The 23,619-nt window shown below is 48.3% G+C and overlaps 1 long non-coding RNA gene and 1 pseudogene across 1 annotated transcript in view; both read right to left on the bottom strand.

Annotated features, from left to right (window-relative positions):
* Positions 1-17,142, bottom strand: part of LOC140391420 (uncharacterized) — a 70,593-nt gene extending 53,451 nt beyond the window's left edge. The window contains exon 1 of the long non-coding RNA XR_011935059.1: positions 17,094-17,142. This is a non-coding gene — a long non-coding RNA (uncharacterized lncRNA). The remainder of the gene's footprint in view (positions 1-17,093) is intronic.
* Positions 17,143-21,602: 4,460 nt separating this feature from the next.
* The window catches only part of LOC140391317 (melatonin receptor type 1B-like), a 28,050-nt pseudogene continuing 26,033 nt past the window's right edge, over positions 21,603-23,619 (bottom strand).

Below are 23,619 nucleotides of genomic sequence, written 5' to 3'. Positions count from 1 at the left end.
GCATGGATATTTTTGGACACCCCCCGAAAGTGCACCAGTGAATGCAGTTCAGGTCTCGCAGACTAATATCGAGGATTTAGTGCAGGCCCAGAAGCAGGACAGCAATTTCAGGGAGATTTTAAAAGGAAACTATCCAGCACCCTACGAGAGGTTTAAAAATGCTCTGACCACACATGACGTTGTGGTGTTAAAAGACACCCTTTATGTGGTTCCTGAACAGGACAGGAATCAACTGATTTGTTTGTTCCATGACAGTCATGGACATCAGGGAATCGATCCCACTACAGCCCACCTCAGGCAGCTCTGCTGGTGGCCGAGTTTAAAAGACAATGTTACTCACTACGTTGAGAATTGTCTTATCTGTGCCCAGAACAACCCAGACAGATACGCCAAAAAGGCTCAACTCAGTCACACCCGACCCGTTAATGGCCCCTGGACTAACCTCCAGATTGATTTTATAGGACCATTGCCCCCTTGCAGGAATGGTTATAAATATGTACATGTGGTGATAGACACATTTACCAAATGGGTGGAAGCATTCCCATCCAGAACTAACACGGCAAAGACCACAGCCAAAATTTTGACCCACCACATCTTTACAAGATGGGGACTCCCCCGCAGCATTGAATCCGACTAAGGTTCCCATTTTACGGGACGTGTCATGAAGAACGTCCTCACGATATTTGGCATCACCCAAAAATTCCACATTGCATATCACTCACAGTCTAGTGGTATCGTGGAGTGCATGAATCGGACCCTAAAATCCACCCTCAGAAAAATGGTCCAGCAAAACAACACCACTTGGGACTTGGTCCTCCCTTTTGCGCTGATGTTTTTGCAAAACACAGTTTCCACATCCACCGGTTACACCCCACACACCCTCATGACCGATCGCCCAATGAAAGGCACAGAATTTTTATTCGGCTTAGATTTGGCCAGCCCCGAAGTGACGGCCCTCACACACGAGAAAGCAATGGAACAATTAGTGGTGAATGTTAAAACGGCTCAGCTAGCAGCCGCAGTGAAATTGGGCACAAGAAAGAAACAGAGCAAGGCCTGTTTCGATAAGACAGTGCATGCGACTGAGTTCAGTGTAGGACAGCAAGTCATGCTCTCCGTATACAACCCCAGCACATTCCTGTCACCAAAGTACTCGAGTCCGTACTCCATTGTGGACAAATTAAGCCCTTCCGTCTACAAGATAAAGTACCCCAATGAAAAGACTGCGTGGTTCCATATCAACCAGCCAAAGGCATATGGAACACAGTCTAATCACGCACATCACGTCATGCTCGACGCAGCAGACCACGCCCCGCCCACAGCCAACGTAACCCTACCCTCCCCCAACACGTCCAGCCCAACCACGGACTCAACCCCAACTCCACCCCCGAACTATAGACTCTGCTGCGGAACGCCCACAGACTGCAGCAGCAGCGACAGCAACTGTGACTCGGATGATAGCCACAGCACGCCTCCCTACTATCCCCATGCAACAGGACCCACACCCAGCGAATCTGACCACGATTCGAGTGATCTCTTCACGGTCACTTTCCTAAACAAACCCCACCACCGACCACCGACCTACAATGACGACCCCGATTCCGTCCCCACAGAACTAGACACCACCTATTGGCACCAAGATAATTCGTACAGACTCGTCCGGAATGACGAAAGCGATCCAAAATCATATCAAGCAGCCCTATCCGCCCTGATACATTCGAGAGTTTGGCTCCGGGAGAAGATGACGACTTTGAGTCTGACTCCCAAAACGAGAACCCCTTTGCGACCCTGTTCGCAACCGATAACTGAGGTGTCCAGATGATGTTTTAAAAGGAACCGCTTGGGAGAAACGGTGTCCTTTCTGATGGAACCTGGAGCATGTTTGATGTTGTTTGTACTTGTACTGATAAATGTTGTATGACAGACCGGAAATTTTTTTTTCCTCAGCCCCACACCCTTTCGGCTGAAACCTCTGAGAACTTGCCTGCAGAGACTTGGTAATGTCCCAGACTCCAGTTCAGAGGAACTCGTCTGTTGACAGATACACAGACCCCCATTTGTAAATGCCCGTCTGGTTCGAAGGAAGAACCAATACGGCAACCCCCCACGATGACTACATTTCTTGCCCGTTCTTGTCGGTTGCTCAGGCAGTGGAGAAACGGCTTGGGACCCGCCCTGCCTGGGAACCCCCCCCCCCCCTGGTCAGCTACGCTCGTGTAGGGAACACACGGCATTGGTCGCCGTCCTACCCGGGGACTCCATCCAAATCGTAACCGTCGCGGCCCATACGCACCTCATTTTGGCAAGTTTTGTTCAAAAAGTTTTGTTTTGTTTTCAGGTGACCCTTAGGTTGCCAACCTTATGCTATTTACATCCTCAAACATTTGGATGGTAAACTGCACAGTCTGCAAGACAGCTCACACTGGTTCATTATTTGTAAGTGTGTCTTGTTCTGAAATTCGTTTTTTGGGGGGAAAAAATGAGGGAGTCACACATAGTGACCAATTATAAAGGGAGTAATTGGCACTAAAGGACAGACAGGCTATCATACGAGATATTAAACCAAGATAGTAATAGACACTATGCTTGATTCCACAGAACCACAGAAGCTCCAGGACCAGAGAAGAGAAGAGAAGTGAAAGAAGAAGAACCATGAGGACATCCTCCGTGTGGCTCATCGTTATAATGGACATTGTGGTTGCGTGCGAACGCGAACCCCATGACCTCAACCCCCCCCAGCCGTTAATGATTCACTTACCCACAGTACCCAGAGCCCAGTCACAAGCGACACCACACCATCTTGGTGTGACAGGTTTATAACCTGGTACTCCCTGTCCTACGTGATAGAATCCCTATTGGTATTGGCGATACTCTGCTGCATCGTGCAGACTATGCGTCTGAGAAAACGGAGAAGGAGAGCCTACCGCGCTCGCACCCCGGTATATAGGATCAGATCCCCTATTTTCGGATATGACCAGACCCCCGACGCCCGCGATCTATAATAAAGAGCATTCGTTTGCGATTTGTTGTAAATAAAGAAATGTTCATGAGCAATTGTACAATCCTGAGCTTGACTGCCAAGCCAGAAAAATGTGTATAATGCTGCTATGATTTTGTTTGTATGGTTTAGGAAGTTAGTGTGATGAAATGTTTAAGTGAGTGTAGTTTATTAAGGATAGTTAGAGGTTCCGAGATTCTTGTTTTGTAATGCATGTCCCTGTTTGACATAGCGCCCCTCAGAATTGTCAGTTAAAAATTTTTTGCATAGTTATGGTCAGTGTAGAGGCCATAGAAGAGTGCTCGCCGGGTCAGGGAATGAAAACAATGCAGTTATGTGATCCTTCACGCTTCGCATTAGGATCATAAGGAGGGAGTGTAGCCACCTGGGTTGGCCAACTCCCGATGTAAAATGGAGAACAGCAAAGGCTGCAGGGAAATACAGCCAACACAGGCAGAAACCAGCAGGTGCAAGTTTACTGTGTATTAAACTCTGCAAAAGCCCAGACAGCATTGATACAAGCAGCCATCTGCATAATAATGTAACAGCCATCTACATACTAATAAGCAATCCCCGGGAACAATCGCCACATTTGGGACAAACAAAGCTAAGCCAGACTCCCCGGCGCCAGCAGGAGCCAACACAAAAGAGGTTAATGGACACCTCAAGACCGCCCATCGATCAGGGAACCGCTCCAGTATTGGGGAAATCGAACCAAGCGATTGGAACGAAGTCCAATCACCTAGAACCAGGTACAGGGTCCGCCCTGAAAGGCGGGAAGCCCCGGGGGACTATAAAAGTTAAGCCCCAAGTTCAAATCGTCCTCCTTGACCGGGTCACTCAGCAACGCGAAGCAACCCCTGAGAGTGAACGGTCCAAGCTGCCGCATCCCTGAAGTAAGTCTCAAGTCAACGCTCGCTACGAGATTGGCGCTCCTAGCTACCAGTCCATACCAGCTTTGAATCCCGCAGTTGCAGATTCCGAACGAAAGGCCATTTGTTCCCCTGACCTGGTGGGCCAGTTTGAAGTTAAGTATAGGCCTGTTAGTTGCAGAAGTAGCTTAGACATAGAATTTGTGCATGAGTAGCGATTACTGTGTATAATAAATGTGCTTTGATTTGAATCTTACTAATTGGTATGTTGAGTTATTGATCATTACTTGAACTTGAACCTCGTGGCGGTATCATAAAGATACCTGGCAACTCGAGAGCAAAGGTTATAAAACAGAGCCAATTGAAGCAACCAAAAGTTAGCAACAATTATGCCAATAATCCACCATTGTATTTGTATCTGTGCTATGCTGTTGTCCTTGTGGGTTCCTCCTATGGGCCATTGTATGGCATTATCCATAGGGGAACATGTTGGGGCCTGTATGGGCTCCACCCATGGCTCCTCCCCTTGAAGGAGGTATAAAGAGCAGTCAACCTGTAGGCGGTTCTCAGTATTGGATCAGTCGCAGGCAGGCACTGTTCTAAGTTGATTAAAGCCACAGTTTACTTCTACTCCCGTCTCGAGTGAATTGATAGTCGCATCAGGCTCCATGGCCGATTCCCCGCCCAATCGCATTTCGCAATTCCGGCGTCGGCCGATGGAGAATCCTGCCCAGGATCTATACATGGGTGACATTGAACAGAGAACATACAGTGCAGAAGGAGGCCATTCAGCCAATCGAGTCTGCACCAACCCACTTTAACCCTCACTTCCACCCTATCCCCATAACCCAATAACCCCTCCTAACCTTTTTGGACACTCAGGGCAATTTAGCGTGGCTAATCCACCTAACCTGCACGTCTTTGGACTGTGGGAGGAAACCGGAGCACCCGGAGGAAACCCACGCAGACACGGGGAGAACGTGCAGACTTTCGCACAGACAGTGACCCAGCGGGAAATCGAACCTGGGACCCTGGCGCTGTGGCGCCACAGTGCTGGCCACGTGTGCTACCGTGCTGCCCAAGGAGGAATAGTTAGGGCAAGTGGGAAGCTATGGCACAGGAGCCAGTTTGCTGGAATGCAGAGTCACACGTCAGTTCTGTTGCAGAGGAGGAATTCAATGTGACTGCTTAAAGAAGAATGCTGATGGATATGCACAACAAAATGCTTGGTGGATTGGGGAGCCTGCCAGAAAGCTTGCTGACAGTCAAAGCGTAAGGACGATTGTGGCATGGGGTTTTCACAGAGGTTGGAGACCATCCTTCCCAAGATGGAATTTTAATAGCACGCATGGAGAAACCTAACCGTGACACAGCATCTGATTGTTGGCGTCTCAGTTTCCATTGCAGCACAGTCAGAAGCCAAATATGTCTGAGTGCCCTGCAGCCTGTCAGCCTCCCAAGTGTCAATCACGAACCCGGCGAATCCTGCACCGTTTCTCATTGGAATCGATTGTGTTCCACATGGCGGCGGTGCTAGCCCCGCCACAGTCGTTAAATCGGTGGTCCAGGTTTGCACCCGTTTCACTGTAAGTGCACGAATCCTGCCCCGCCATTCCTCTGTCTTTGCTCAGGATGATAGTATTCACCCTCTCACAACTGCCATTCTGCAAGTGCTCTATCTGTTGCATATCAACCAGCCACGTCAGACAGCTGCCACCCATGCAGAGATGATGCAGTCCAAAGCCAGGGCTTCTAGACCCCGAATGGAGGTCATCCTGCAGCCTCTTGCATTGAAGGTTAGCAGCCTTTCCCCAGCCATGGTGTAGCCCATGGTTATTATTTTTACATTGTGGACAAGCAGAAGGTAAAACGTGACACTGTTGATGATGTAGAATTGTGGAGCTGACTTTTTAATGTTGTCTGGGAGCTGGATGGCAGGAGGGGTGCTGTCATAGAGTCATAGAGGTTTACAGCATGGAAACAGGCCCTTAGGCCCAACTTGTCCATGCCGCCCAGTTTTTACCACTCAGCTAGTCCCAATTGCCAGCATTTGGTCCATATCCCTCTATAACCACCTCACCCTTATAACTATCTAAATGTTTTTTAAGAAACAAAATTGTACCCACCTCTACTACTGCCTCTGGCAGCTCATTCCAGACACTCTACATCCTCTGTGTGAAACAATTGCCCCTCCGGACCCTTTTTGTATCTCTCCCCTCTCACCTTAAACATATGCCCTCTGGTTTTAGACTCCCCTACCTTTGGGAAAAGATTTTGATTACCTTATCTATGCTCCGCATTATTTTATAGACCTCTATAAGATCACCCCTAAGCCTCCTCTGTCCTAAAATAGGGCGCCATGCTAGCGACACCATTCCTGCCACTGACCCAACCACCACTGCCACCCGCTGCAATTTTACCTGTGGTGGGGAAAGTGTTGGGAAGCCTGCTCATCCGTGGGTTAACTAAGGTCCTTAATGAGACAATTAATGCCACTTAAAGGGCCTCTTTCCACCACCACTGTGAAACCTGAAGGGTTTGTGGCTTGGCAAGGTGCCTCCTTTACAAGCCCCTGTGTCAATTAGAGGCCTGCCCCCAAGGAATTCCTCTGTCCTATGTTTCTCCTTCACCACTGCCCTGTACCCCCACCCCCCCTCACCGAGGCCTGCCAAATTGACCCCAGTGAGACCCAGACTTACCTTGAAGTCTGGTAGCTTTGCAGCAGGTAATCCCAGCAATGGCCATTGCTCCTGCCAAGGAGCTGTCAAACATTTGTTTGGCCAGAAGCTCTTGAGGGTAGGACTCCATCCTGAATGGGGCAAGAAGTACCACCTCAAACTAAGTAATGACTTGATGTTTGTGTCCAGTGGGGTTAGTTGGGGTGGTAGGTGGCGAAGATCAGTGAGGTACCCTCAATAATGATGCTTAGAGATTAAACTGTAAAGAAGGCTTTATTAGGCTAATAACTATGCTACAGATTTGGACGAGAGCTGACTGCTATACAGACCATGAGGCAGGCCTTTATGTATGGCTCCCAGATGGGCGGAGCCAGAGGCGGAGTCCCCAGGGTTCCAAGCCTGGTCTTAAAGGGGACATCACCTTACATGATGATAAGGCAGTAACCGTTCATCACATTCACCCCCTGTTTAAAAAGGAGTCCGGCGTGGGTGAAGTGCCATTATAGGTCCATCCGTCTCGGCGGCCGGATCGTGCTCCTCAATCTCCTCAGTTCGGGCGGTGGTGCGGCGGGCACGGACATCCCGGTTGAGGGCACATCCGGGAGGACAGCGGTCGGAGCTTCAGTGCGGGTCGGGGCAGAGGAACTAGGCAGGGCCGGGGGTAGCGGTGGCGGCGCCGGCGGGGTGTGTAAAGGGGGGGCGCACGGTAGGAGCTCACCAACGGGTGGTAGGGCTGGAAGGGGGTGTGTTGTAGGGGGCGATGGGTCCTGCAGGGGAGCGGCGCGGGAAGGGGCGTCTGTGGTGGAGGATCCAGCGGGCGCCAGATCCCGGAGGGAAACCATATCTTGCCTGCTGTTGGGGTACTCCACGTAGGTGTAACTGGGGTTGGCGTGGAGCAGTCGGACCTTTTCAACTAGGGGGTCCGTTTTATGGCTCCTCGCGTGCCTCCGGAGAACAGGTCCCGGAGACATCAGCCAAAGTGGAAGCGAGACCCCGGAGGTGGACTTCCTGGGGAAGAGAAACAATCGCTCATGAGGGGTCTCATTTGTGGCCATGCAGAGGAGTGACCTAATGGAGTGTAGGGCATCGGGTAGGACCTCCTGCCAGCGGGTGGTTGGGAGATTTCTCGACCGCAGGGCCAGAAGGACAGCCTTCCACACGGTCGCGTTCTCCCTCTCCACCTGCCCGTTTCCCCGTGGGTTATAGCTGGTCGTTCTGCTCGAGGCGATGCCTTTGCTGAGCAGATACTGACGCAGTTCATCGCTCATGAACGATGTACCCCGGTCGCTGTGGATATAAGCAGGGAAACCGAACAGAGTGAAGATGCTGTGCAGTGCCTTAATCACCGTGGTTGAGGTCATGTCGGTGCAGGGAATGGCGAATGGGAAATGGGAGAACTCATCGATCACGGTGAGGAAATAGGCATAACGGTTGGTGGACGGGAGGGGCCCCTTGAAGTCCACGCTCAGTCGCTCAAAGGGGCCCGAGGCCTTCACGAGCCGAACCTTGTCTGGCCGATAGAAGTGCGGTTTGCACTCCGCACAGACCTGGCAGGCCCTGACCATGGCCTTGACCTCCTTGGTTGAGTAAGGTAGGTTGCGGGACTTGATGAAATGGACGAGCCGGGTAACCCCCGGGTGGCAGAGGTCATTGTGGATGGCTTGCAGGCGGTCCTCCTGCGCGTTGGCGCATGTGCTGCGGGACAGGGCATCTGGGGGCTCGTTGAGCTCCCCTGGACGATACTTGATATCGTACGAGTAGGTGGGGAGTTCGATCCTCCACCTCAAAATTTTATCGTTTTTTATTTTGCCCCGTTGCGTGTTATCGAACATATAGGCGACCGACCGTTGGTCGGTGACGAGGGTAAACCTCCTACCGGCGAGGTAGTGTCTCCAGCACCGCACAGCCTCCACAATGGCTTGTGCCTCCTTTTCGACTGCAGAGTGTCGAATCTCGGAGGCGGTGAGGGTTCAGGAGAAGAACGCTACTGGTCTGCCTCCTTGATTGAGGGTAGCAGCCAGGGCGATGTCTGATGCATCGCTCTCTACCTGGAAAGGGATGGTTTCGTCCACCGCGTGCATGGCGGCCTTGATGATGTCGGCCTTGATGCGGTTGAAGGCCAATTGAGCCTCAGCCGAGAGGGGAAAAGTGGTGGTCTTTAGGAGTGGGCGGGCTTTGTCCGCATACTTGGGGACCCACTGGGCGTAATAGGAGAAAAGCCCCAAGCACCGTTTGAGGGCCTTGAGGCTGCGGGGGAGAGGGAGTTCCTGAAGGGGGCGCATGCGGTTGGGGTCGGGACCTAGGACCCCGTCTTCCACGACATAGCCGAGGATGGCCAGCCGGGTGGTGTGGAAAATGCATTTGCCCTCGTTATAGGTCAGGTTAAGGGCTCGGGCGGTCTGGAGGAACTTTTTGAGGTTAGCGTCATGGTCCTGCTGATCATGGCTGCAGATGGTGACATTGTCCAAGCACGGGTATGTAGCCCGCAAACCGTACTGGTCCACCATTTGGTCCATCGCCCTTTGAAAGACGGAGACCCCATTTGTGACACCAAAGGGGACCCTGAGGAAGTGGAAGAGCCGGCCGGCTGCTTCGAAGGCAGTATAGGGGCGGTCTTTTGGTCGGATGGGGAGCTGGTGGTAGGCAGATTTGAGGTTGACCGTGGAAAAGACTCGGTATTGGGCGATCCGATTTACCATTTCCGCGATGCGAGGAAGGGGGTACGCATCAAGCTGCGTGAATCGGTTTATGGTCTGTCTATAATCCACAATCATCCGTTTCTTCTCCCCGGACCGGACTACCAACACTTGCGCTCTCCAAGGGCTGTTGCTAGCCTCGATGACCCCCTCTCCCAGTAAACGCTGGACCTTTGACTTGATAAAAGCCATTTCTTGGGCACTGTAGCGCCGGCTCCTGGTGGCGACGGGCTTACAGTCGGGAGTGAGGCTAGCGAATAGCGAGGGGGTTGCGACTTTCAGTGTCGCAAGGCAGCACACCGTTTGGGGGGGCAAGGGTCCGTCGAACTTCAGTGTCAGACTTCGGTGGCTGCACTGGAAATCCAGTCCGAACAGCAGGGGGGCACAGAGGTGAGGGAGGATATAAAATTTGAAACGGGTGTATTTGGCACCCTGGATCGAGAGATCCGCAATACAGTACCCCGTGATTTGTACCGAGTGGGACCCAGATGCGAGGGCTATGGTTTGGGATGTGGGATGGGTGCGTAGGGAGCAGCGCCTTACCGTTTCAGGGTGGATAAAGCTCTCCGTGCTCCCGGAGTCGAAGAGGCATGCAGTGTCGTGCCCGTTGACCTGGACCTGCATCATGGAGTTCTGCAGGTGTTTTGGCTGAGTTTGATCGAGGGTGATCGCACCCAGTCGTGGGTAGTCGGAGTCGTAAAATGGCCGCTGCCGTCGGTCGCACGTGTCGGGTCGAGAAGATGGCCACCGACCAGATGGCCGCTCCCATGATTCGCACGAGGCTGATGACGCGTCAGAAGAGTACGTGTCGGGTCGGTGCGCAGCAGCATTGCGAGGCCTGCGGGCCTGAGAGCCTGAATTTCGGGCCGGCTGTTCTTTGTCTTTCTGGCACCTGGGTCTGGCCAGGCAGACCCTCGCAAAGTGCCCTTTCTTCCCGCAGTCGCTGCAGATCGCGGAGCCGGCTGGGCAGCGTGGGCGTGGGTGATGGCCCTGCCCACAGAAGTAGCAAGGTGTGCCACCATGGTGAGCGGGTCGCCGCGTGGCGCAGGCCTGTAATACGGGCGAGTCTGAGGAAGTCCCGGGGGGGCTGGCAGAGTCCGCGGGGTACGTACCCAAGTTATGTCGGGCCACCTCCAGCGAGGAGGCGAGCGTTAGCGTCTCCTGGAGGTCTTTTGCCCCGTTTTCGAGCAGTCGCTGCTGGATGTAGGTCGAGCGGATGCCGGACACGAAAGAATCCCTGATGTGCAGGTTCATATGGACTTCCCCTGTCACATCCTGGTGGTCACAGTCCCTGGCCAGCGCGGTGAGTTTCTCAACAAACTCGTCGAGCGATTCCCCCGAGCGCTGCCGGCAGGTAGAGAGCAGATGCCGGGCGTGCACCTCATTGACGGGTTTGACAAACCGCTTGCGGAGCAACTCAATCGCTTCCTCATAAATCGTCGCCTTTTCGAGCGTGGCGGAGATTCTGTGACTCACCCGGGCGTGGAGTAGACGCAGCTTGCGTGGCCCCAGGATGGGAGTCTCTGCGGAGTCCAGGTAGGCCTCAAAGCACCGCAGCCAGTATTTAAAAATTTCCTTTGCCTCCGGCGTTCGTGCTTCCAGATTGAGCTTCTCTGGTTTTCGGCCTGCGTCCATCCTGAATCTAGTTTAGCCTAATAAATTGAGGTACCCTCAATAATGATGCTTAGAGATTAAACTGTAAAGAAGGCTTTATTAGGCTAATAACTATGCTACAGATTTGGACGAGAGCTGACTGCTATACAGACCATGAGGCAGGCCTTTATGTATGGCTCCCAGATGGGCGGAGCCAGAGGCGGAGTCCCCAGGGTTCCAAGCCTGGTCTTAAAGGGGACATCACCTTACATGATGATAAGGCAGTAACTGTTCATCACAATCAGAAACTCTGCCCCTAGTGTAAAATTCAGGCTTCTTTTACTAGTGTCACACCACAAGAATTGATCATGGTCAGCCAGCAAGAAGGGAACGTGATAGTTACAGCCTCAATTAACCATCACAAACTGGGTGCAAAGGCTCCTGCTGGAGGGGTTATGCAGAATACACTCCCCCAGGTACTGCACGGTTCCTTCAGGTCCATACACCTGAAGCATTTTGTAAGGACCCCAGTTAGTTATATTTCCTGTGTGTGCACGTGTGTGTCTCTGTATGAGTGCGGGTATTTGTATGAGTGCAAATGTCTCTATGAGCGCATGTGTCTGTCTGTGAGTGTGTATATCTGTATGAGTGCATGTAACTGTATGTGAGTATGTTTGTCTGTATATGAGTGCGTGTGTCTGTATGAGTGCACGTGTGTATATGTGAGTGCAGATGTCTGTATGTGAGTGTGCATGTCTGTACATGAGTGTACGTGTCTGTATGTGAGTGTGTGTGTCTGTATGAGTGCACGTGTGTATATGTGAGTGCAGATGTCTGTATGTGAGTGTGCATGTCTGTATGAGTGCACATGCCTGTATGTGAGTGCACATGCCTGTATGTGAGTGCATGTGACTCTATGTGTGTGTGCTTGTCTGTATGAGTGCGTGTACCTGATTGCACGGGTAGTTACGTGAATGCACGTGTCTGTATGTGAGTGCGCATTTCTGTATGTGAGTGTGCATGTCTGTATGAGTGCACGTGTCTATGAGAGCATGACTCTGTACTTGAGTGCGCGAGTCTTAGTGTGCACATATCTGTATGTGAAGGTGCATGTCTGTAAGGGTGCACGTGTCTGTGAGAGCATGTGTCTGCATGTGCGAGTCTGAGAATGCACATATCTGTATGTAAGGGTGTGTGTCTGCATATGAGTGCGCGTGTCTGTATGTGAGTGTGCATGTCTGTATGAGTCCACATGTCTGTATATGAGTGCACGTGTGTGAATGTGTCAGTATGTGAGTGTGCATGTCTGTAAGGGTGCACGTGTCTGTGAGAGCATGTGTCTGTATGTGAGTGGGCGAGTCTGAGAGCGTACGTATCTATACGTAAGGCCGTGTCTGTATGTGAGTGCATATGTCTGCATGTGAGTGCACATGTCTGTATGAGTGCGCGTGTCTGTATGTGAGTGCACATGTGTGTATGTGAGTGTTTGTGTCTGTATGATGTGGGTCTGTATGTGAGTGCACGTGTCTTTATGTGAGTGTGCATGTCTGGATAAGTGCGAGTGACTGTATGTGAGTGAACTTGTTTGTATGTGAGTGTGTGTATCTGTATGTGAGTGCACACATCTGTATGAATGCACACGTGTGTATGAGTGTGTGTATCTCTATGTGAGTGCACATATTGATAAGTGCATATGTCTATATGAGTATGCATACCGGTGAGTGCACGTGTTTGTATGTGAGTGTACGTATTGGTGAGTGCACGTGTCAGTATGAGTGTGTATGTCTGAGTGTACATGTCTTTATGTTAGTGTGCATGTCTGTGTATGGATGTGCATGTCTGCATGTGAGTGTGCATGTCTGCATGTGAGTGTCCATGTCTGTATGTGAGTGCATGTCTGAGAGTGCACATGTCTGTGTGTGTAACGTGTCTGTATGTGAGTGTGCATGTCTGTATGTGAGTGCACATGTCTGTATGAGTGTATTGTCTGTAAGTGCACATGTCTGTGGGTGAGTGCGTGTGTCTGAGAGTGCATGTGTCTCTATGTAAGGGCACGTGTCTGTATGTGAGTGCACGTATTTGTATGTGAGTGTGCGTATCGATGTGTGCAAGTTTCTTAATGAGTGTGTATGTCTGTGTATGAGTGCCTGTGTCTGTATGTGAGTACGTGTGTCTGTATGTGAGTGTGCCTGTCTGTATTTGAGTCGATGCCTGTATGTGAGTGTGCATGTCTGTGTGTGAGTGCACTTGTCTGTATGAGTGCACATGTCTTTATGAGTGTGTATGTCTGTGCAGGAGTGTGTGTGGCTGTATGTGAGTATGTGTGTCTGTATCTGTGTTGGTGTCTGTATGTGAGGGCACATGTCTGTATGTGAGTACGTGTATCTGTATGTGAGTGCACTTGTCTGTCTGAGTGTGTGTGCCTGTATGAGTGTCTATGTCTGTGTACGAGTGCACGTGTATGTGAGTACATGTGTCTGTATGTGACTGTACATGTCTGGATGTGAGTGCATGTCTTTGTATGTTAGTGTACATGTCTGTGTGCGTGCGCGTGTCTGCATGTGAATGCACATGTCTGTATGAGTACACGTGTCTGAGAGTGTACGTGCCTGTAAGTGTGCATGTCTCTTTGTGGGTGTGCGTGTCTGTATGAGTGCACATGTCTGTATGAGTGCACATGTCTGTATGAGTGCACGTGCCTCTATGTCATTACACATGTCTGTCTGTGAGTGAACGTGTCTATATGTAACTGTGCATGTCTCTATGTAAGTGCGTGTGCACAGGGATCTGATGGAGTGGGAGGGAGCCCCAATAGGGGAGGTGAAGAGAAAGTCAAAAGAGGAGTTGGGTGGGGAGTTGAAGGCCGGATTATGAGAGGAGGCCCTGAGGCGAGTCAATGCATCCTCGTCGTGTGCCAGGCTAAGCCTGATACAATTTAAAGTGGTCCATAGGGCGCTCATGACAGTGGCCCGAATAAGCAGGTTCTTCGAGGGGGTGGAGGATAAGTATGGGCGCTGCGCGGGGTATCCCACAAATCATGTCCATATGTTTTGGGCATGTCCGAGGCTGAGGGGTTTCTGGTAGGGGTTTGCTGACGTCATGTCAGAAGGTTTAAAGGTGAGGGTGGTGCCGAGACCAGAGGTAGCGATCTTTGGTGTGTCGGAAGACCCAGGAGCCCAGGGGGTGAGCGAGACCGATATCCTGGCCTTTGCCTCTCTGGTGGCCCAGAGACAGATCTTACTAGGATGGAGGGACTCGGAACCCCCAAAGTTGAACGTATGGGTTAGTGACACGGGGGGTTTCTCAGACTCGAGAAAATTCATTCCGCCGGGAGGGGATCGCTGCAGGGGTTTGCCGGAGGTGGCAGCCATTCATCGATTTCTTCGAGAAAAATTAAGCTGTCAGCAGGGGGCGGGAGGAGAAGGGGGGAAAGGGGGCATGGCGGGGCGGGTAAGGGCAGGAAAACCAGTGGAAAGGAGGCTGGGGAATGTGGTCCTGTTTGTGTAAGCCATGTTGGCTGGGGTTTGTTACTGGGGGCTTGTGTTGGTTCTATTGTTTTGTTCTTGTTGAAACCTGGGGCGAAATTCTCCCCCAACGGCGGGATGTCCGCCGACTGGCGCCAAAGCCGGCGCCAATCAGACGGGCATCGCGCCGGCCCAAAGGTGCGGAAGGCTCCGCATCTTTGGCGGCCTAGCCCCAACATTGAGGGGCTAGGCCGACGCTGGAGGGATTTCCGCCCCGCCAGCTGGCGGAAATGGCGTTTGTTTCCCCGCCAGCTGGCGCGGAAATGCGGCGCATGCGCGGGAGCGTCAGCGGCCGCTGTCAGTTTCCCAGCGCATGTGCGGGAGTGTCAGCGGCCGCTGTCAGTTTCCCGCGCATGCGCAGTGGGGAGAGTCTCTTCCGCCTCCGCCATGGTGGAGGCCGTAGCGGAGGCGGAAGGGAAAGAGTGCCCCCACGGCACAGGCCCGCCCGTGGATCGGTGGGCCCCGATCGCGGGCCAGGCCACCGTGGGGGCACCCCCCGGGGTCAGATCGCCCCGCGCCCCCCCCAGGACCCCAGAGCCCGGCCACGCCGCCTGGTCCCGCCGGTAAATACCAGGTTTGATTTACGTCGGCGGGACAGGCAATTCCTGGGCGGGACTTCGGCCCATCCGGGCCGGAGAATCCAGCGGGGGGTCGGAGAATGACGCCCCTGATGTTTAAAATTGTTAAAATTATAAATGCCTTAATAAAATATTTTTTTTAAAAAGTGTAAGTGCGTGGGTCTGTATTTGAGTGTGTGTACCGATGAGCGCACATGCCTATGAGTGTGCGTGTCTGTATGTGATTGTACAAGTCTGCATGTGAGTACGTGTGTCTGTACGTGAGTGCATGTGTCTGTGCGCATGTGCGTGTGTCTGTGTGTCCATGTGTGGGCTGTGTCAGCGTATGCGAGTGTCTGTGTGTTATGCACCAGAGACATGAACAATTTAATCAAAGGATACCCCTTGCTTCCAAGTTCTCATTTGTTGTTGTGGTTCAAATGCTGATGGCACAGTGTGGACTGCTGAAGAATGAATACATCATGACTGCTACCAAGATACCGGGCATTTGTTTGCATAATAAGCTGCATATAGTCACACACTAGCTGAGGGAATGGAATCCCATTCGGTTGCGGTACATCTCAGATTTGTAGTACCCACAGAACACTATGCATTCAGTCAGTTGCACCCTGCCCCCCCGAGGAAGTTCACTGCTGCTTCTCTGTGACAAAAGAGAATGAAATGTATTTGACTCACTTGGAATATAGTCTCAGTAATCTCGCTACTGTCAGAGTGGACAGCAGAGTGGAAGATGCTGCAAATGTCACTTTCAACCCGGAAGGAGCCAGGTGCACAAATGTTCATAGCAATGATCACCTTCATAACCATTGACAAGAACATTCCTTGCCCTGTGAGGCTGTAGTTGTGGTTGCAGATTTGTTAAAGGGCGACACACTGGCACATTGCTGCCACTGATGTTCAGTTAGAACAATTGCTCCCTTAACACCCTGGGTGGATATGGTCTTTTGCTGGGAGCCTATTCCCCTCTCCTCCTCTTCCCTCTTTTTGCAGCTTTCCCTACTCTCTTCATTCTCTCTGTCCTGCTAAAGGCCAACGGTAATGCATACTATTATCCCCATGTCTGGGGCAAGTGGTTTTGTGCAGAATTCTTGATGTCCAAAGAAAGTCTTAGAGGCTGTGCCATATTCATGTTGGAATCATGCTATAATGGAGCACATCTTTAGTTTGTAATTGAGAGCAGCTGCCACCAAATGTGGAATGATTAAGGTATTATTTCAAGTGTATTAACAACAGTTTACGCTGGGTGAGGGGAGAAAACAGGGAGTTGGTGCTTGTGCTCTATGGTTTTGTGAATAAAACTGTGAAGGAAAAGACTGGTTCCAGATTCACCCTTTACTCAATGTATAAACAATGACGTTGATATGCCATGCCACACGCTGTAAACTTAATCAATTTTAATCAACTCTGCAATCCTGCAAGCATTTCTTTAATAAAAACAACAACCAATAGAAAACAATCAGTGAAGATACTTGTAAGTATAGCTGATGCTCCCTTTAAGTATCGGGATTCCTTCCCCATACTGACTGCATGTTCAGCTGTGGAAGACGAAGAGAGGGCGTTAGCTGAAATGTTGAGTTCCAACATCACAGTGCTGGTGTCAAATCAGTTTTACCCCCGAATGAGGTCTCGATCTGCCTACTCTGCCTACTTCTGGCAGATATGCCTTGTACATTAGCTAACACTCTTAGCAAAAAGGCATCTGACATGGTGAACACCAGAAGTGAACACTGTGTTGTCGACAAAACCACAATCAGCGCACCAAAAAAATGTGTGCCACGGGGTCTAATTTCACAGCCAGTAAGTTTATTGGAGGGTTGTGGGTGATTGCACAAGATTTGCATCGAAGCAGCCAACTGCACTAATGCCGACTGAACAAGTAATATATTTGGCTATTAATACTCCATGCTGGAAATGTTGGCCCATTAAGTAAACTGTGTCGTATTTCCACACAGTATTTGCAGAGAGTGTAAAACTTGTCTGGTGTGCAGCTCTGTACTGTTTCTATTCAGGTTTGTTTCCAGTATGCATTTGAAAATTCGATTAAAATTTTGAAAAACACCTTAAATCGGGGAGAAAATATTACTTTTTCAAATAATAAATTAATAATGCAGTTAAAATTATTAACTTTGCTAAGATAATATAACATTCACTTACCATCTCTACTTCAAGGCCACTGTATTACTTATGTTTTAGCCTGCTAGCTGATGTTTAAATAAATGGGTTACATCCTCATTAAAATAGTGGACAAACAATGTACACGTAAATCAACTGTATATTAACGTAACAAAGAACACTTTCAAGGGTATTATTTTTTGTTGCAAGACATTTATTGTCACAAGTTTTTAATTTCAACGAATTGAAGAATTGGCTGTAAGTTATGGTGCTACAGTGAACTGGGAGCTCTCTCAGTGAAATGAACCTTAACCTTGAACTTTAAACCACTCTGTATCAAAGAATCATCATAGAATTTACAGTGCAGAAGGAGGCCATTTGGCCTATTGAGCCTGCACCAGCCTTGGAAAAAGCATCCTATTTAAGCCGACACCTCCACCCTATCCCCGTAACCCCATGTAACCTTTTTTTTGGACATTGAGGGCAATTCAGCATGGCCAATCTACCTGGCCTGCACGTCTTTGGAGGAAACCGGAGCACTGTGAGGAAACCCACGCAGACACTGGGAGAACGTGCAGACTCTGCACAGTCAGTGACCCAAGCCGGGAATCGAACCTGGGACCCTGAAGCTGTGAAGCATCTGTGTCAACCACTGTGCTACTGTGCCACCCCTGTATCCTCAGGAAAATAAAATAAACATGAACCTCATCCATCCAGTTCTTTCTCTGGTTTACTTATATGCCTTCTTACTTCTATTCAATTAATTAATTCTCAGTTGCTTTCCTTCAACTCTCTTTTTATTGTTCTCACTTGATGTATGGATTTTAAGGAAAGTATCCTTTCCTTCACGGATAGACACATTTGAATTATTTTTAACAGTATAATACATTATTTTTACGTTGTAGTGTGTTGCAATGATTGAGTCAGTGCATCAGAGAACGTCAAGTTCGTGACTGGTTAAGATTTATTAAATTACAATAACATGGGAAGGAAAACAATACTAATACCAATGAACTGTTGAGAACTATAATATGAAAGCTAAAACAAAACATAACTATCCAGGACGATTCCTAACCCCAGACTCCTCGAGGCTGCAATTGCACATGGTACATCTCTACTGCCACCTGCTGGTTGGAGGTCTGACATGTTAACATACAGAATTGCTCATGCATATAATTACATTCCCTTTCCTTTAGAATTTAATAAAATTAACATACATCATTTAAATCAATTATGATACCGATGATATGCATAACATAACAATTCCGATTATTCACAATTTCAGTGTTCAGTCTGTCCGGCTTCTTTCGTTGTCTGGTAGACCTTCAAAGTTTTTGTTGATGCGCTGAATTTGGGTTGCATTCGAGTGGTTCTGAAGATGTTTCTGGTGGAATTACCTTACTATGTGCATCTTCTGATTGTTCAGGTTGCATTAGTTTGGATAGACAGAGGTGGTCACATACATCATCTGCTGGCAATGAAGTAACAGATTGCTGAATCTTTAACAAAGCTCTCCTGTTCCTTCTGAGTACTTGTCCTTCTTCTGTGATGACTGTTTATGACTTTGGATCTATCATTTGCCTGACTTTTGCATATTTCGACCAGCCATCAGGATCCAGCACCCTTACGATATCATTGTGTTCTAAAGGTTCCAGAGACCTGGTTGACCTGTTAGAGTATCTCTCCTGCTTCTTCTTTTGAGACTTCAGTTGATGTTATTTTACAACTAGTTGGCTAGTTTGAAAGATATGGCAATGTTGTCCTTATCTTCTTGTTCATCAATAACTGAGACGGTGATAAACCATTGCTCCATGGTGATGCTCGAAAGCTGAGCAATGGCAGATATGAATCATCCTGGCTGTCCATCGATTTTTTTTAGTAACTGTTCACAATTTGTACATCTTTCTCTAACTTTCCATTTGACTGTGGATATAAAGGACTGGATGTGATATGTCTGAAATCGTACTGCTGCGCAAATTCCCTCCATTCCTGACAACTGAAACATGGACCATTGTCACTCATGACAACCTGTGGAATGCCATGACGAGCAAAGATAGCCTTAGTTTGTGTGATGACACACCTGGATGACGAGCTGGATAATTGTGCCACTTCAGGAAATTTGGAAAAGTAGTCCACGACCAACAAATTTTCCTTTCCTTCGAGATAAAACAAGTCTATCCCTACTTTCTGCCATGGAGTGTCACTTTGTCACCCATCTGCATTGGTTCCTTCATTTGTCTGTGTTGAAATTATTGACATGTTGCGTACTCTTCTACCATCCGTTGAATATCCTTGTTGATCCCTGGCCAATGTACTGTGTCTTGTGCTCTTCTTTTACACTTTTCAATTCCGAGGTGGCCTCATGAAATTTTTGTAAAATTTCAGTTCGCAGAGACTGTCTTGTTACTATTCTTTGTTGCCTTATTAGGAATCCATTGGCTACACTTAGTTCTGCTCGAATGCTGTGATACTTTGAGCATGACCCTTTTGGCCATCCCTCGATGACATTCTTGATTATCATCTGCAGAACTTCATCTTTTTTCATTTCCTCGAATAGTAGCTTTGATTTTTCATCCGATACCGGCAGTGCCTCTGTTATCAGATTGACATGCACTCGCACATCTTTGTCAATATGGTTTTCTTCCAGCGCAGCTGTAGCTCTTGATAGTGCATCCGCAACTACGATGTGATTGTCTGGAGTGTAAATTAGATCAAAATCATACAGCTGGAGCTTCATCATCATTCTCTGGATACGCGGTGACATCTCACTTCAATATTTTCTGACAATGGCTACTCATGGCCTGTGATCCGTTTTGACCAGAAAAGTCGGTAGGACACACACGCAGCTATGAAACATTTCCAAGCCATTAACTAGTCCGAGACATTCCTTCTCAATTTGAGCATATCAACAATCAGAATCGGTCATTTACTTAGATGCATTGGCAACTGGCTTCCAATCTTCTCCATCTTCCTGCTGTAACATCACTGCACTTAACCCATCCTTTGACACATCAGTCGAGATATGTTTTCTTGCTCGGGTCAAAAAATGTTACCACTGGAGCTGTTGTCAAAGCTGTCTTCAGAGTAAGCCATTCTTGCTCATGTCTTTCTGACCATTCAAAAGTATTCGCCTTCTTTGTAACTTCTCTCAGGCACGTTGTCTTGGCGCACAAATTTGGAATAGGTTTGCCTATAAAGTTGATCATTCTGATGGTCGTGGTATATTCATTATTGCCTGTATCTACACTTGATCTGGTTGTATGCCTTGAGCAGACAAGTGGTCCCACAGAAACATAATTTCTTCAACACCAAATTGACACTTGGCTGTGTTCAACCTTCGCTCATACTTCTTAACACTCTGTAGTACTTTGATGAGTATGTCATTGTGTTCTTCCTTCGCAGAACCCCATTATATCGTCAAGATACATACAAACTCCTTGAATATCTTCCATAAATGTGTTCCATTGCCCTGTGAAAGATTTCAGATGCAGATATTATCCCAAATGGCATTCAAAGAAAACAGTAGTGCCCAAATGGAGTGTTAAATGCACAAAACATTGTACTCTCTTCATCCAGTTTGAGTTGCCAAAAATCCTGCGATGCATCCAGTTTACTGATGCATGTTGCACAATACATTTCGCTCGTAATTTCTTTTGGTACATTTTGGTATTAGATAGTGTTCTCGTTTAATGTTGGCATTAATTAATTTCAAAATTAATTTTGGCCTGGGCATTTATGGATTTTTGCGCTTGAGCAGGAGGAGGCCTTATGGCCCTTCGAGCCTGCTCCGCCGTTCATCACGATCATGGCTGATCATCCAACTCAATAGCCTAATCCTGCTTTCTCCCCATAGCCTTTGATTCCATTCTCCCCAAGTGCTATATCCAGCCTCCTCTTGAATATATTCAAAGTTTTAGCATCAACTGCTTCCTGCGGTAATGAATTCCACATACTCACCACTCTTTGGGTGAAGAAGTGTCTCCTTATCTCTGTCCGAAATGGTTTACCCTGAATCTTCAGGCTGTGACCCCTGGTTCTGGACACACCTATCATTGGTAACATCTTCCCTGCATCTACGCTGGCCTAACATCTAACATCCAGGCATTTTCCTCTGAGGCAGGAGAGCCAAGCTGAAAATGTTCCTGACTCCCGCTGCCCACCTTGAGGCTGAAAATCAATCCTAATGTATCTGTTAGGTATAAAGAAGGGTTAGGTCATAGTTTGGCATGATTGAGGCAGTAATTGAATGGCTGAAGGATGGAATTTTTCCTTTATATATGGCAAAACATATCAGCTAAGATTTTAATGCTACGGTACCTGCATTGAAATGGTGGAAATGTTCATTCGGGCACTACTCCACGTTTAATTCCCCAACTATAAAACCTCAATTTACCACTTCAGCATTTGCAAAATTCAACTTTTTCTGATAGTGGTTACAACAGAAAAGTAATTAAAATGCAAGAACACCTTGAAAGATTTTATTTTTGCAACATGAATCAAGAATTTCTAAACACAAATGATTGGAAACTGCAATCCAGCATATTTGGGTAAATGAATGACTTTACAGAGAGTTTGCTTTAACCTGGTCATTATTATTTATTGCAGGTGATGGTTTTGTCTTCTGTGCCTCAGTTCCACGTTTGGATGTTTCTTGAAACAAACGGCGTGGTGTCCACAAGGACATTATGATTTTTTAATATTCTTTTCTGAAGTTTTGGTTCAGCAGTCCATGTATAATTGCATTAAGGCAACTGTTAAAGTAAGCCATGAAGTAACTAAGGACGAAGAGCCACTCTGGGATTTTTGGTGGCATCTTCTGTGGATTGATAGCCACAGCTAGACCAATGAAGTTCAGGGGTGCCCAGCAAAATGCAAAAAGTACAAATACTAAAAACATAGTCAGAAAGTTTCTGAAGTCACTTTGCTTCAGTCCTGGCCTCACATCCGTTTTGACTCGCCTCCTTACTTGAATCACCAAAATCCAGATTTGCAGGTAACAAAATGACACAACTGTGATAGGAACTAGGAAGTGAATTACCACAACAGCAATGGTATAAGAGGAACGAACTGTCTGAACAAATGTACAGGAATAGACGTGGACATCATACTTCAAGGATCCAACAAAAGCATTTGGTACTATTGCAAGAACTGTTAATACCCAAATCAGAAACACAAAGATCAATGTGTTAACATAGAACATAGAACATAGAACAATACAGCGCAGTACAGGCCCTTCGGCCCACGATGTTGCACCGAAACAAAAGCCATCCAACCTACACTATGCCATTATCATCCATATGTTTATCCAATAAACTTTTAAATGCCCTCAATGTTGGCGAGTTCACCACTGTAGCAGGTAGGGCATTCCACGGCCTCACTACTCTTTGCGTAAAGAACCTACCTCTGACCTCTGTCCTATATCTATTACCCCTCAGTTTAAAGTTATGTCCCCTGATGCCAGCCATATCCATCCGCGGGAGAAGGCTCTCACTGTCCACCCTATCCAACCCCCTGATCATTTTGTATGCCTCTATTAAGTCTCCTCTTAACCTTCTTCTCTCCAACGAAAACAACCTCAAGTCCATCAGCCTTTCCTCATAAGATTTTCCCTCCATACCAGGCAACATCCTGGTAAATCTCCTCTGCACCCGCTCCAAAGCCTCCACGTCCTTCCTATAATGCGGTGACCAGAACTGTACGCAATACTCCAAATGCGTCCGTACCAGAGTTCTGTACAGCTGCAACATGACCTCCTGACTCCGGAACTCAATCCCTCTACCAATAAAGGCCAACACTCCATAGGCCTTCTTCACAACCCTATCAACCTGATTGGCAACTTTCAGGGATCTATGTACATGGACACCTAGATCCCTCTGCTCATCCACACTTTCAAGAACTTTACCATTAGCCAAATATTCCGCATTCCTGTTATTCCTTCCAAAGTGAATCACCTCACACTTCTCTACATTAAACTCCATTTGCCACCTCTCGGCCCAGCTCTGCAGCTTATCTATATCCCTCTGTAATCTGCTACATCCTTCCACACTATCGACAACACCACCGACTTTAGTATCGTCTGCAAATTTACTCACCCACCCTTCTGCGCCTTCCTCTAGGTCATTGATAAAAATGACAAACAGCAACGGCCCCAGAACAGATCCTTGTGGTACTCCACTTGTGACTGTACTCCATTCTGAACATTTCCCATCAACCACCACCCTCTGTCTTCTTTCAGCTAGCCAATTTCTGATCCACATCTCTAAATCACCCTCAATCCCCAGCCTCCGTATTTTTTGCAATAGCCTACCGTGGGGAACCTTATCAAACGCTTTGCTGAAATCCATATACACCACATCAACTGCTCTACCCTCGTCTACCTGTTCAGTCACCTTCTCAAAGAACTCAATAAGGTTTGTGAGGCATGACCTACCCTTCACAAAGCCATGCTGACTATCCCTGATCATATTATTCCTATCTAGATGATTATAAATCTTGTCTCTTATAATCCCCTCCAAGACTTTACCCACTACAGACGTGAGGCTCACCGGCCTATAGTTGCCGGGGTTGT

This window comes from Scyliorhinus torazame, chromosome 15 (assembly GCF_047496885.1).
Source record: "Scyliorhinus torazame isolate Kashiwa2021f chromosome 15, sScyTor2.1, whole genome shotgun sequence".
Lineage (NCBI taxonomy): Eukaryota > Metazoa > Chordata > Chondrichthyes > Carcharhiniformes > Scyliorhinidae > Scyliorhinus > Scyliorhinus torazame.
This window is presented reverse-complemented; position numbering and strand designations above follow the sequence as displayed.